This window comes from Pleurodeles waltl, chromosome 10 (genome assembly GCF_031143425.1).
Source record: "Pleurodeles waltl isolate 20211129_DDA chromosome 10, aPleWal1.hap1.20221129, whole genome shotgun sequence".
Lineage (NCBI taxonomy): Eukaryota > Metazoa > Chordata > Amphibia > Caudata > Salamandridae > Pleurodeles > Pleurodeles waltl.
Window position 1 is genome coordinate 467595154 of NC_090449.1, and position 15079 is coordinate 467610232.

Below are 15079 nucleotides of genomic sequence, written 5' to 3' on the forward strand. Positions count from 1 at the left end.
TAAGAAAACCACTGCTTCAGAAAAAAATCTTCATTTGCAGTTTCTAAACTCAATGTGGGCTGCACAACAGCCCCACCTACTTCAATAATCACATTAACTTCCGCATTCCAACCTGACACCTTTCCCCAACTGGAATCCTACTTGCAGACATCCCCCGCATATATAAAACCACATCTGTAGGCCAGGCCTTGTTCTACCTCTCTCAGAAAACCTGGAATGACCAACCCCTGCATGTCAGGGCTGCATACTCAGTTCTAACATTTCCTAAGAAATTAAAGACATGGGTGCTCATCTAGTTTTGGCTGTGGCTCGACCCACGTCACATAGCATAACACAACACATTCTGGCAAAGAGAAGTACTGAGCAGCCTTATAAAAGTCTATTTATCAGTAATTTACATTCCTCTGTCCATCCACCCATCCCAACACCCAATCCAACCTAACCCATCTCATCCTATCCTCTTTCCTCCCCTCTAGCAGGTCATAGTTTGCGTTACCACTCACACAACAGAGGTCAAAGACTGGGCAGTCAACTGCATTCCACATACAAGGGTGTCTGACAGAAACTAATACAGGTAGGACAGGCAGACCCATGTTACATAGCATGATTTCCAGTGAGAACCAATGACCAGATAGGACAAAAATACACATGCAACCCAATAGGGCCCTGTAGGGCGCTAGGGAAGATGCTGGGCTAATATTGCCACAGAGAGCCCCCCAGTTACTTCCTCGTCCGGCAGCTGCCTCACAGCCTCTTCGACTGGAACCACCCATGCTTGATGGATCCATGAGACTATTTTCCTTGTGACTGGCCTCCATTGTAGAGCTACTTCTGCCCTGTCTTCAGTTTCCTTCATGATTTATGCAGCAACTTTTCACCCGGAGAGCCCACAGCTTGCTAGCAGCTACTCTCTCGAGTGGACCTGGTGTACTCGGGGACTGGGTAAGCAGCTGCTAGGTGTGGATCTGTTGGCTGATGGCCCCTTCCCGCATTACCAGTGTTCATGGTGGCTCAAAACTTGAACAAGACTAGCCTGGAAAGCAGTATGGGTGAATATAAAGATATTGGGAAAGGCACCTGGCAAATGGCTGAACTGATAGAATCTCCAGTGGGATGCCCGATCCCCGAGCTTCTTCGCTCGAGCACCTCCACCTCCATTATCTGGGCACATACAGTGGAGTTTTCAGACTCGGCTACGAATGTCCGACCCTCGCTTGCTGAGGTACACAGCACCGACTGGAGTTTCTGTCTTACCAGGAGCCACGGCTAAAAGTAACATTGTAGCATGAGGGTTCAACGGAATCTCCCTGTGAATACAAAGTAGCAACTTGGTTTCTGTCTCAACTTCTGAAGGGCCTGCCAATGCTCAATCAGATGTTATGGGCCGTGGCTGAAGGAGGAGGGCTGAGTCCACAAGGCACTGCAGGGCAGATTTACATGAAACTGGCGCATCGCCCCTACTCCACCTAATGACACTATATGGGTGCGCCGTATTTACAGTACGGTGCACCATGGTGGTCTTTGGGACAATAGCGTCAACATTTTTGATGCTATTGTGGCACTTACGCTACACGAGCATAAAAAATTTGCCGCTAGTGCAGCAAAGTGCAGAGAGGCTCGTAGTTGTCTATGGGTGCAGGCTTCGAGCAGGCGTTAAAATGATGCCAAAAATGGCACAGTGAAATCTTGTAGAATTCCATGCGCCATTTTTGCGGGACTCCTAATGCCAGAATGCTATCCTTGCATACATTATGCCTGACGCAGGCATATTGTGGCGCAAGGGGGAGCAACGTGGCGCAAGGGGGAGCAACGTGGCACAATGCATTCATTGTACCACTTTGTATATATTGTTCTGCAAAAAGTGCCTTCTTGCGCCACATTAGTGTAAAAAAAATGACAATAATATGGCGCAAGGAGGCACGAGAGGCCTGTAAATCTGCCCCTACATTTGATGAAGGACAAGGCACTGATGGCAAGGACTGTACAGTCAGCTTACAGGGGCAGATGTTGGCTTTTAGCGCAGGCGCTCCCTCAGAGACCGAGGGTGCAGGGGTGGAAGGTCCGGCTGGCCACAGTGCGGTTGCTTTTATGGCACAAATTCAGAATACTCAGACCTCACATTCACCAGATGTCACCTTATAGTGGCTACCGTACCTGCCGCTTAACCATCTGCCTCCCACCCTGCAACTACCCCTCGAGCATTGGATAAGGGGGTTTTAACCTTAGTAGCAGACGACTAAGGTTATTGAGTCTGCTCATGGCCTTATCACCTCCAGTGGGTCACTTAAACAGACAACGAAACCTGCCCTTGGTGTTTCAAAACAAATTCACAAAGAAGGTAGTAAGTAGTAGGGTCTCAAGGGGGGGGCACTCAGCGACGGAGGAGTCAGCCGATGAGCATCTCGTCAATGGGAAGCCCTTTGCAAGACTAAGTAGTCTCCATGGGGGAGGTGAAAGCTTTGATTTCCATAGTTTCGAATCCTCCCTTACTTCCTAAAGTATCTGCAAGACTGAGCAAGCACAGGTCATCTGGCTCTTCCTCCTCCAACTCCAACACCCTGATGAACCCTGATCCAACCAGGCCTGAGGCCAGTCTCCTTGGTGTTACTTCTCCTCCCAGCTCTTCTCCAAGGCATAGAATGGGTCACCCTCAAGCTGTCACTGTGCATGAGCCTTCACTTCTTACAATTTTACAAACATTACAGGCCCAACAGCAAGAGGCCTGTCAATACTATGCTCAAGCCAGGTCTGACAGTACCGCTATTCAGCATTCCCTGACTGAGGTCATCAGCAAGGTGGCCACGCCAGCTATAGATATGACTAAGCTCCAGCAGCTGGTCTTGGACTTGTAGTATGGGACTCTATGAAGGCGTGTGTGCAGCGGTCACACAGCAGTTTATCTATCGTCAGAATCAAGATAAAATGTACACTTTGTGGTCACTCTGCCAGGCAGTAATGCAGGTAGAATTATCCCATGCTAGGGAAGTCCACAAAGGGGGTAGCGACCAAAAGAGACTATGGCCCTCATTATGATTTTGACAGTCTAAAACCTAGACCGCTGAAGTCCTGCCAGCCACCTGACCACCAGGGATGGCAGTCATCCGACCGCCATAATATGACTGCTGACGCTTGCACCGCCACATCATCACAACACCGCCACACCTATTATGAGTTGGTAATAGGCGTGGCGGTGTTGTGGCGATGGAGCACTGGTGGCGGAGCAGGCCCCAAGGATCCTGTACCCTCCCAGACGACCACCGTGAAAAGGTAAGTGCCCGTCCGATAGGGGAGGGGGGTGATGAGTGATATGAGTGTTTGTGTGATTGGAGGAGGTGGGGTTTGTGTGCGTGTATGTGTGTGATTGTGAGTAGATTTCTGTTGACAGTATCCTTACCGCCAGGCATTTCCTGGCGGTGTTGCCACCAGGGAATCACTGGCAGAAGGAGGCTCCTAATACCGTTGGCGGCCTATGGTGTACTGCTGGGGCGAAGGTGCTCCACCTTCACCCCAGCGGTCCAACCGCCCTGGCGGTACAGTCGGTGAACTGGCTGTTCACCGGCGTGGTCATAATCTGGTGGTCCAGCACTGCCACGCCGTCGGCAGTGTTACCGCAAGCATGATGGAGCTGGACCGCCAGTGTCGTAATGAGGCCTATCTCTCTCTCTGATTGAAACTTGTGCTAAATTAAGGAGGGAACTGATGGAGTAGGTCACAGCTAAATATTCTAGGCATCGTTCGCTCCAATATGAATTTGGGGAACAAGTAGGATGAATTTTAGCACACTAAATTTCAGACAGTCAGGCTAAGCATTGCATTAACTTAAAGGGTGTGGATGGACTAGTATATGTAGGTCCTGAGGCGATCATAGAACAATTCTCAATTTTTTATCAGTGTCTCTAAGGTCCTTGTGAGCCAATCAATGAGGCTGTATTCAAGCGCTATCTTTGGGATGCTAATATATCTTCCTCAAGTGAGATGTCCTTTTTCTGTTCTTCAGGAACAGATTACAGCCTATACGATTATCAATGGAATATTGGCATTACCTGCTGACAAAGCTGCTGGAGACAATGCTATCCCTCTGGAATTCTGTAAGACATTTAAGAAAATTATTCTACCTTGTCTCATCCAAGTCATTCAGCAGATAGGGGTTAGTGGTGAGATCCCTTCATCCTGGAATTTAATGCTGATAGTGATTTTTTGATGAAAGGTAAACCTCCTGAAGAACACAGGTCTTATTGACCTATTTCTCTTACAAATGCAGGCGTTAAAATAGTCACCAAGATTCTAGCTTTTTGACTAGCCCCCTTTATGACTGACTTGGTATCACACTATCATCATGGTTTCATTCTGGGGCCTGATACCACAGCCCTTGTCATTACAGCAATAGCAGCGTTTGACGTGGCGGAGAAAACCGGCCTTAATTTGTGTATAATACTTCTGGACGTGGAAAAGGCGTTTAATTGGGTTGTGTGGGAAAGTCTTTGAATCACGATGAGGGCCTTTGGCCTTGATGGCCATATTCTAAGGTGGTTGCAGGCTTTCTCTATCAGTTCTCTTGCTCAACTGGTGCATATATCTACCCCTTTAGAATATTTTGCGGTACTAGACAGGGGTGTCCATTGTCCCCTTTGTTATTTACACTATACCTAGAACCATATTTGCAGACTTTGTATCAGAATAACAATATATCAGTTTCTCTCTCATGGCTGTGAACTGAAGATCACGGCCTATGCGGAGGATGTCACTGTATATTCCAGTAATCCATCAGCAGCTTAAGGCTGCATTCAAAACGAGTCTAGTAGATTTGGTAAGTTCTCAGGGTACAATTTGAACCTTGATAAAAACCCAGGTGTTGGGTAATTTTCTGCCGCACAGCCTGATATTGATAGCTACTTCCTCAGCTACTTACCTCTGTGTTCAACGCGCTCGGTGAGTAGAGCAAATATTTAAACTTTACCATGAGCCTTTTGCAGACGGTCACAATGAAGTTAACATTTTGGAACTGGCTCCCACTAAGTATTATTGGACGGTACAACGTTATAAAGATGAATATCTTACCCAAATTCTTATACCTGCTTCGCTCTGTTCCTCTACAAGTCCCCAATTTCATCTTTAAACAACCAGGTAGAGTTATTAGTAGCTTTATTTGGGGATATAGGCGGGCTAGGCGTGCAATTTGTCTTATTAAGCTTCCCTATAATCAAGGGATCTTTCGGCTCACGGATTTTAAGCTGTATTTTTGGGCAGCCTTCACAGGGTGACTGCGTGTTTTACTTATGAAGGATGCTCAAGACCCAGTTGCGCTTCCATATTTAACCTCTTAGCTGCTGGGCATTTTGCCACCCAGTGCTGAGTCCTTTTTTGGCTAGTTGCGGTAGTTTGCACTTAGACCCCCAGATCTTTTTCTCCACATAAGCTATCCACTCCAAATTTGTGTCCTTTTTTGTCAACATTCTAGGGATTGTAAAGGTTCCCAGAGTTTGTGGGTTACCCTGGAGGAGACCAAGAAAGTAGCTAATATACAGCTAAAATGTGGGTGGTTTTTTAAATGGGAAAAAGTGCTGCAGAAGAAAGCATCTGTTTTTTTTCCCTGCAAAGACATCAACAAAAGGTTTGTGGTTCTAAAATCACCATCTTCTCAGCTTTCAGGAACAGGCAGACTTGAACCATAAAACCAAATTTTTCAACACAGTTTTGGCATTTTACTGGGACATACCCAATTTTTACTATTTTTTGTGCCTGAAGCCTCCTTCCAGTTAGTGACAGAAATGGGTGTGAAACCAATGGCGGATCCCGGCCAGCTAAACATTTCTGAAATGTAGTAAAAAATTCAGAATTCAGCAACGGGTCATTTGTATAGATCCTTCAAGATTTTCCTACAGAAAGTAACAGTTGAAATTAAAAATATTGAAATTGAGCTGAAAAAAACAGCCATTTTTGTCTATGTTTTCTTCTGTAACTTTTTTCTAACTATGGTAGATTTTTAAAAGCAATATCCTGTTACATCTGCTGGATTCTTCTGGTTGCGGGGATATATATACGTTTTGAAGGTTTATCAAGAACCCAAGAAACCTAGAGTCAATTAATGAGCTGCATCTGGCAATGAGTTGTCATTGTATATCGTTTATACAGAAATTCATTTGGTAAAATATAAAGCGTGAAAAATAGGTATCAAGGAAACCTATGAATTTCCTGAATGGGCACAAGATAAGGAGTTTAGAAGCAGTGGTTATTTGCCGTCCCTGAACATATTAGCATGTAAATTACAGTGCATTTCTCATAATTACATTTTTCTAACACACTGTCTTACATTTGGAAGGCAAAAATGTAGAGAAAAGACAATTGGCAATAACACTTGTTCTTCTATTCTGTGTTCCCCCAAGTCTTCTGATAGAAATAGTACCTCACTTGTCTGGATAGGCCATGGGCTCGCGACAGGAAACGCCCCAAAACGCAACAAGGACACACCACATTTTTCCAATGAAAACTGACGGGTTTTTTGCAAAGTGCCTAGCTGGGGACTTTGGGCTGTAGCTCAGCCGGCACCTAGAGAAACCTAGCAAACCTGTTCATTTTTGGAAAGTAGACACCTATGGGAATGAAGGATGGCGTGACTTGTCGGGCTGTCACTGGGTTCTGTCAACCGAAATCCTTTGCAAGCCTCAACATTTGGCAAAAAAACTCTTTTTCCTCACATTTCAGTGCTGCAAAGTTCTACAGTCTGGGGGGAGCCACAAACTTCCTTCTATCCAGCATTCCACTAAGTCTCCTGATAAAAATAGTACCTCACTCACCTGGGTAGGCCTACTGCCTGCAACAGGAAATGCCCCAAAACACAACGTGGACTCATCACATTTTTCCAGTGAAAACAAATGTGTTTTTTTGTAAAGTACCTAGCTGTGGATTTTGGCCTCTAGCTCAGCCAGCTCCTAGGGAAAACTAGCAAATCTGTACATTTTTGGGAAAGTAGACACCTAGGGGAATCCAGGGTGGGGCTCTTACTGGGTTCTGTCACCCAGAATCCTTTGCAAACCCCAAAATTGGGCTAAAAAACACTCTTTCCTCACATTTCGGTGACCCAAAGTTCTGGAATCTGACGAGAGCCACAACCTTCCTTCCATTCAGCATTCCCCCAAGTCTCACAAAAAAAATGGTACCTCACTTGTGTGCGTTGGCCTAGTGGCCCCAAAACACAACATGAACACATTACATTTTTCCAATGCAAAAGGGTGTGTATTTTGCAAAGTGCCTAGTTGTGGATTTTGGTCTGTAGCTCAGCAAGCATCTAGGGAAACCTACCAAACCTGTACATTTTTAGAAAGTAGCCATCTAATGGAATCCAGGTTGGGGTGAGTTGTGGGCCTCTCACTGGGTTCTGTCACCCAGAATCCTTTGCCAACCTCAAAATTGGGCTAAAAGACTCTTTTTCCTCACATTTGGTGCTGCAGAGTTCTGAAATCTGAGGGTAGCCACAAATATCTTTTCACTCAGCACTCCCCCAAGTCTCCCAATGAAAATGGTACCTCAATTGTGTGTGGTTAGGCCTAGTGCCCACAAAAGGAAATGCCCTCAAAACACATAGTGGATACATCACATTTTTTCAATGAAACCAGATGTGTTTTTTGTAAAGTGCCTAGCTGTGGATCTTGGCCTCTAGCTCTGCTGGCATCTACGGAAACCTACCAAACCTGTACATTTTTGGAACGAAGACACCTAGGGGAATCCAGGATGGGGTGACTTGGGGGGCTCTCACGGGGTCCTGTCACCCAGAAACCTATGCAAACCTCACAATTGGGCTAAAAAAACACTCTTTCTTCACATTTTGGTGTTGCACAGTTCTGGAATCTGAGGGAAGCCACAAACGTCCTTCCACTCAGAACTCCTCCAAACCTCCTAATAATAATGGTACCTTACTTGTGTGGGTAGGCCTAGTGCCCACGGCAGGAAATGCCCAAAACGTAGTGTAACGATAATGATAACTAAGGTGAGTGTACTAATTAGTCCTGGGATCTGGAACCATTTAGCAAAACTTACTAAAACCAGACATTTCTAAACAAAATAGACACCCAAGGGGGTCCACGGAGGCGTGGCTTGTGTGAATTCCCCAACGTTTTTTTATCCAGAATACCCTGCAAAAGGGAAACATTGAATAAAAACAGTATTTTTCCTTGCTTTTCTGTAAAGTAAACTACAGGAAAATGCATGGATCCACAAATCTTACCACCTAGCGTTCCTCAACTTTTGACAATAAAAACGCTATCCCACTGGTGTGCCTGGGCTTAGTGTCCGTGACAGGAATGGATCATACAAGGGTCAATGGTAGTCCTTGCTTGAGGGCTACTGTTGACCCTGGAGTGATCCATTACTGACATGAGCACTAGGCACAGGCACACAAGTGGGGTTGTGTTTTTATCAAGACAAGTGGAGAAACACTGGGTGGTTGGAATTATGTGGATCCCGGCACATTCCTGAGGTTTACGTGACAAAAAAGCAAGTATAAAAAGTGTTGTAATCAATGTTTCACCTTTGCAGGATATTCTGGGTAAGAAAACTTTGTGGATTTCACACATGTCACAGCTACATGGACTGGCTTGGGTGTTGAGGTTTCAGAAATGTCTGGGTTTGGTAGGTTTACCTATATGGCTGCCAGCCCCGGGCCAAAGACACAGGTGACCGTCCTTCAAAACCAGGCTGTTGTGTGATCGGTATTTTTGATTCCCCCACAATATGTTTTGGGCACTTCCCTGTTGTGGTCACTTGCCCACCCACACAAGTGAGGCAGTGCTTTTCCCTGGGGACTTAGGGAAACGCTGGATGGTAGGAAGTTTGTTGCTGCCTGCAGATTCCAGGACTTTCCCTCACAGAAATGCAAGAAAAATGTGTTTTTTAATCAAAGTTTGTGATTTCAATGGGATTCTGGGATTCAAACTGGTAAGAGCCACGCAAGTGCTGTACCCTTGGACTTCCCTGGTACCAGTATGTTAAAGTAAATCCACCACTCACACTGGTTGTTTTTAGCAGCTGCAGGAATCATGGTTTCAAAGCATGAATACTCATCAAAGTATGTGAATATTGAAACCAAGCCTTCAGAAGGTGAGCCATAAAGCCACTTCATGGCACCAACCACTTTATGGTCCATTCACACGCCATTCACGCACAACACACAACACTTTCATACCACCCAATCCAACCAATCACGGCATTCACATCAACTTACCTCTGCCAGACCAGGCCCATAACATTTATACACCACAGGATGGAATAAGTTTGACTACATTTTACCACCTGTTAAGTAACCGCCTCCTTCTTCCTGTACATTATCAAAGGCATGAGTAAGGAACCTTTACTAATGAATCCCATGACTGCCACCGGAAGTTCAGAAAGACATGGTTTTCATGCGCCATTAGCACACTCACTGGGCTAAATCCAACTCCTTTTAGTTTAAGGATGCAAGCTGGGGGTGTCTGAAAAATGCCTTGTGAGGCCCATTAATTGAACTGAGTGAGCAGATCTGCTGTTTAAACTAAGGCAGACATGCTGGGGAATTTACGCAGTTTTCTAAAGATTCCGTCATAAACTATGAAGAAGGGGAGTATTTGACACAGAGGGTAGTCTGTGAGAATGTAGTATAGGTCCCAGCCACCTTTATGTGCAGTGCTGTGACTGTAATGCACTTATCATACAGCAAATTGAACATCTACAAAGTTCTGACAGAGAATGAAACTGACAAGCAGGTCAAACACTAACCCATATGTGTTATTGTCTTTCAGTGCCAGCGTGGCACCAGTGGGTTTGAATCCATAGGTGTAGATGATATGCATCTGTATTACCTTTACTATCTGCCTTCTACCAGTGCAATATCCTGGGGAAAACACACCTACTGCATGCTTTTCTTATCCGTTCATAACGCTATCCTCAGAGTCCTGACTAATACTGTGTAATTGCCAAGTGAACCTATACCAATGCCTTCCGCCATTAGCTACTTTAAGCTCAAGAAAACATGAATACCACAAAAGGTCTCTAAAGTAAAAAGTCAAACAAATATCCTGTGGAACTCATTCGCTAACACTTCTACTTTAGCTTTGAAAGTGAAACTACAAATTGAGTTTGCACACATTTAAACAAGTAGAAATGTTGGTGAATGTGTCCCACAGGACATTTGTTTGCCCTATTACACTCACACTGGTTCTCGTTGGCAATCATGGTGGTCCTTGTGTAGCATACATAAGTTCCCTATCAAGCACTTCAAAATTCAGTCACGCATTTAACATTTTTTCCACACAGGGTACTCTGTGACAATGTGGCATATGTTCTGTCTCTAGTATGTGCAGTGTAGGGACTATAATGCATGTTAATCAAACAAAACACCTACCACATTCTGACAGTGGATAAAGGTGGCATAAGTAAGTCAAAGGTTTCCTTAAGTAAATGAAGTAAAGTTCTGTGGCTGCTTGTCTAATGAAACAGTGGCCAATGGACATCTGGTATCCATGCACAGCCACTGAAAGATTTACCAAACGGCACCTCCACCTCAGTCGATTTCCCAGAACTTTGCTTTAGTATGATATAATGTAGATCAAGTGGGGACACAGAGGCCTGGCTGAGATGGGCACTGGGGACAGTAATAATGACTCTCCTGCCACTTTCCATGCTACGAGCTTACTTTACAGCGACGACATGGACAATCCTTTTTGGGTGTTTTAGGAATGCGATCAGCAAAGTGTTGCTCCTGCAGCCTTGCCACATCCTCCAGAACATATAAGGTGGAGGCTGCTGCTTCTGTAAGAGCAGTGAGGCTTTCAATTGCAGACAACTGGAAGTCAAGGAAAGGCATGAGTCTTCCTGTGGCTGTCTGATGATAAACAACATACGCATTGTATGTTGCTGTCAGGATCAGGTGGGTAAACAGTTTCCTGTACCAAGTGCAAGTTTTACGACACATGTTGTATGGTTGAAGAACCTGTTCGTTCTTGTCCACTCTGCCCAAGTACTTATTGTAATCAAATATACAGGTGGACTTGTGGACTTTGGCCATCTGACCCCAAACCGTGATGGGGAAGTGCTTTCATCATGAATTGCAGTGAACACATAAACATCACGCCTATCTGAGAACTTGACTGCGAGCAGTTTGTTGGAATACAGCTCCACTCCTGTATTGAAATTGTCCACATAAAGATTATAACCTTTGTGAAGGAGTGGCTGTACAAGCTCCCCTAAAATCTTCCCTGTGACCCCTAAAGTGGGAGGGCAACCTACAGGGTTTAGCGTGAAGTCCTTCTCTGTACACCCTCTTAAGCTCTATACATAGCCAGAAGAGCTCTCACACAGCATGTAAAACTTAATGCCATAGCGAACTCTTTTGCTTGCAATCTACTGTCTGAACAGCAGCCGCCATTTGTACGGGATCAAGGACTTACCAACTGCTATATTCTTTCCGGTAGTATAGATCTCTGGAAACCTGGCAGAAAAATGTTCCATTACAGGCCGAATTTTGAACAACCTGGCATGGTCTGGATGGTCCCTGGGCAATGCAGCAGAATTGTCATTGAAATGCAGCATTAGCTGCAATAGAAAAAACGGTATAAAAATTGGGGTTACCCAAACCACGTGAGTCATCCAGTAGGCCTGCAAGGTGGGTTTCTGCATGGGGCCCTAGAGTGCCTCCATGCTCCCTCAGAAATTGTTCTGCACGCAAACTTGTTTGCTGCACAATTTACTGAAGAAAGTCAACATCCAAAAAGAGATGGACGTAGTCTACTGGCAAATAGTTGGACGTATCGACTTTACATCCAGCATCACCAGTAAAAGGTGGAATTTGGGGCTGATTTAAATCAGGGGGCTGCCAAGAGAGCACTCTATCTGTGCTTGCCACCGCATGCACCTTCTCTCTGGGTTGTGCTAACCCGCTGTTGGCCCCCTGCACAGACTGCTCGCGAAGGGACAGCATGACTGTCCTCATCGTCTCCTCAGAATCACTGGAAGAGGAGTTGTTGGATGGGACTCCGCCGACTGAAAATCACTGCAGGTTCTGCTCTATTGTCCTCTCCCACAGATGCTGTCTCAGTATCTGCTGTCTCTGAACCTGCCTCAGAGCTGTCCTCTATAACCCAAGTTACGGCTTGAGCAGCAGTCATCTAACTAGACGCTGTAGGAGGCTGGCCTGGTTTGTAGTGGGTACCTAAGGTACTTATACCATATACCACATCCAGTTATCCCTTATTAGTGAAATGTAGGCAGTGCCTACCAGCTTAGGCTGTCTAGGGGTAGCTGTAGCAGAGCAGCCAAGAAGTGAACTAGGAGACATGCAAAGCTCTTGAAATACCACTATAGACACACAGTACTTATACACAATAAAATACAATACTCAGTGTTATAAAAAATAAAGGTACTTTATTTTAGTCACACAAGGCCAAAAATATCTTAGAGGCAATACTCCTTCCGGAGCTAAGTATTATACACAATATATACACCAGAAACCAAAATCAGGTACATAAACAGTCATAGAATAGTGCAAACAGTAGAAAATACAATATATTGGAATAGGCCTAGGAGCAACACAAACCATATACTAAAAAAGTGGAATGCGAATGTTGAATACCCCCCAGGCAAGTGCAGTGTGTAGAGGGGCACTGGGAGTGTAAGAGAACACCAAAGGTAAGTAAAGTACCCCACCCCAGAGCCCAGGAAAGCAGGAGTAGAGTACAGCAAGTTTCCTCAGAACACACTACAAGTCTTGGTGAAGAATTATGCAAGAACCCAGCAAGACTGCAAGCAACCAATGATGGATTCCTGGACCTGAAGACCTGTGGAGAGAGGAGACCAAGTCCAGAAGTCGAAGAAGAGTCCAGGAAGAATAGGAGCCCCTGCCTAACTGGAAGAAGGTGCACAAGTGGATTCTCCAGTTAGAAGAAAAGTACAGAAATGCACCAAAGAAAATAGCTGCGGGTTCCTGCTTGGTGCAAGAGATGTCCCACATCGAGTTGTTGGATGCAGGCTGTTTGCATTACTGTATTCCGCCAACAAGCCGTAGTTCACGCAAGTACGCGTTTTGCGTCAAAGAGGAGCTGCCTGGACCCAGGAGGGACCTGGGGGTCTCAACTTGGACTGAGGAGACAGAGGGGGCTCTCAGCACTTCAGAAAGGCATCAGAAGACCAGGCAGCACCCACGGAAGTCCCAGGAAAAGAGGACAAAGGAGTTGCAAAGTGCAGTTGTCGCAGCACTACACAGGAGGATTCCACGCCGTTGGAGAAAAACTCAGAGAGCTGTGCGTCGCAGGATGGAGTGCTAGGGACCTGAGCTACGCTGAGCATGAATAAATGAATGAACCAGAAGCCCAAGGAGCTGCAGAAGATGCAATGCACAGGGATACTGTCTGCCATGGGGAGGCAAGGTCTTACCTCCACCAAATTTGGACAGCTGGACCTTTGGACAGTCTGGGTCACTTCCCTGTGTTCCAGGGATCACGCTCGTCGACAGGAGAGGAGTCCCAGAGTACTGGTGGTCGTCCCAGAGAGGTGCCTGCTGAAGCAGGGAAGTGACTACGTCACTCCACAGGAGATTCCTTTGGTTCTTCTGGTGAAGACAGACAGCCCTCAGAGTGTGCACACCTTGGAAACTATTGCAGTTGCTGTCTGGAGGTGACGTTGCAGGTCACATTAGCCTTCCTGGATACTTTGCGGCAGTTACAGTGGTTCCTGGAGCAGTCTGTGGTTGAGCCGATGGTCAGAAGTTAAAGCAGAGGATGCAGAGGAATACTGGAGGAATCTTGCAAACCGAATCTGAGGAAACACCCAGAGGAGAGACCCTAAGATGGGGATTGGCTTCCTACCCAGGAGGGGTCTCTGACGTCACCTGCTGGTACTGGCCACTCAGATGCTCCCAGAGGGTCCCCACACCTTGGAATCCAAGATGGCTAATGCTAGGGAAACTCTGGAGGAGCTCTGGGCACCACCCCTGGGGTGGTGATGGACAGGGGAGTGGTCCCTGAACTGGTGTAGGCTGGATTATGCAAGGAGGGTACTGTGTGTGCCCTTCAAAGCATTTCCAGAGACTCTGGGAGAATACCCCCCCATGCCTGTAACACCTGTTTCCCAATGGGAGAGGGTGTAACACTACTCCCCTAAAGGAAATACATTGTTCTGCCTTCTTAGGATTGAGCTGCTCAATCCCCAGGGGGGCAGAAACCTGTCTGTGAGGCGGCAGCAGCTGTAGCTGCAGTGTAAACTTCAGAGAGCTGGTTTGGCAGTACTGGGGGTCCATGGTGGAGCCCCCGGGGTGCATGGAATTGGTCCCCTGATACCACATTTGGATTGGGGATTCAATGTCACAATCTTAGACATCTCACGTGGCCATATTCGGAGTTACCATTCTGAAGCCACATATATGTATTGACATATATGTAGTGCATGCTTATAATGGTGTCCCCGCACTCACGAAGTTCGGGGAATTGGCCCTGGACAACATGGGGCCACCTTTACTAGTGTAAGGGTGCCCTTCCACACAGTAACTTTGCACCTAGCCTTCAGTAAATCAAGGTTAGACATATAGGTGACTTATAAGTTACTTGGTGCAGTGAACAATGGCTGTGAAATAGTGTGTGCACTATTTCACTCAGGCTGCAGTGGCAGTCCAGAAGAAAGGTTTGTATGAGCTCCTTGTGGGTGGCAAAAGAAATGCTGCAACTCATAGGGATCTCCTGGAACCCCAATGCCTTGGGTACCTAGGTACCATATACTAGGGACTTATAAGGGGGGGATCCAGTGTGCCAATCAGAATTGGAATATGGAGTCACTAAACTATAGTGACAAATTTGGTAAGCAGATAGAGCATAAGCACCGGAGGTCTGGTTAGAAGAACTCCAGTGACACAGTCAAGCATACTGGCAACACACATAGGTCACAAACTATGAGCACTGGGGTCCTGGCTAGCAGGATCCCAGTGAGACAGTAAAAACACACTGGCAAATAGGGTTTACAGTAAAAACACACTGGCAGATAGGGTTTGAACTATGAGCACTGGGGTCCTGGCTAGCAGGATCCCAGTTAAACAGTAAAAACACACTGACAAACAGGCCAAAAA

General features: G+C 46.0%; 1 protein-coding gene across 1 annotated transcript in view; it reads left to right on the plus strand.

The window, feature by feature from the left end:
• Window positions 1–15079, plus strand: part of LOC138261625 (SCO-spondin-like) — a 1514343-nt gene that overhangs the window by 1019306 nt on the left and 479958 nt on the right. The gene's annotated exons all lie outside the window — the stretch shown is intronic.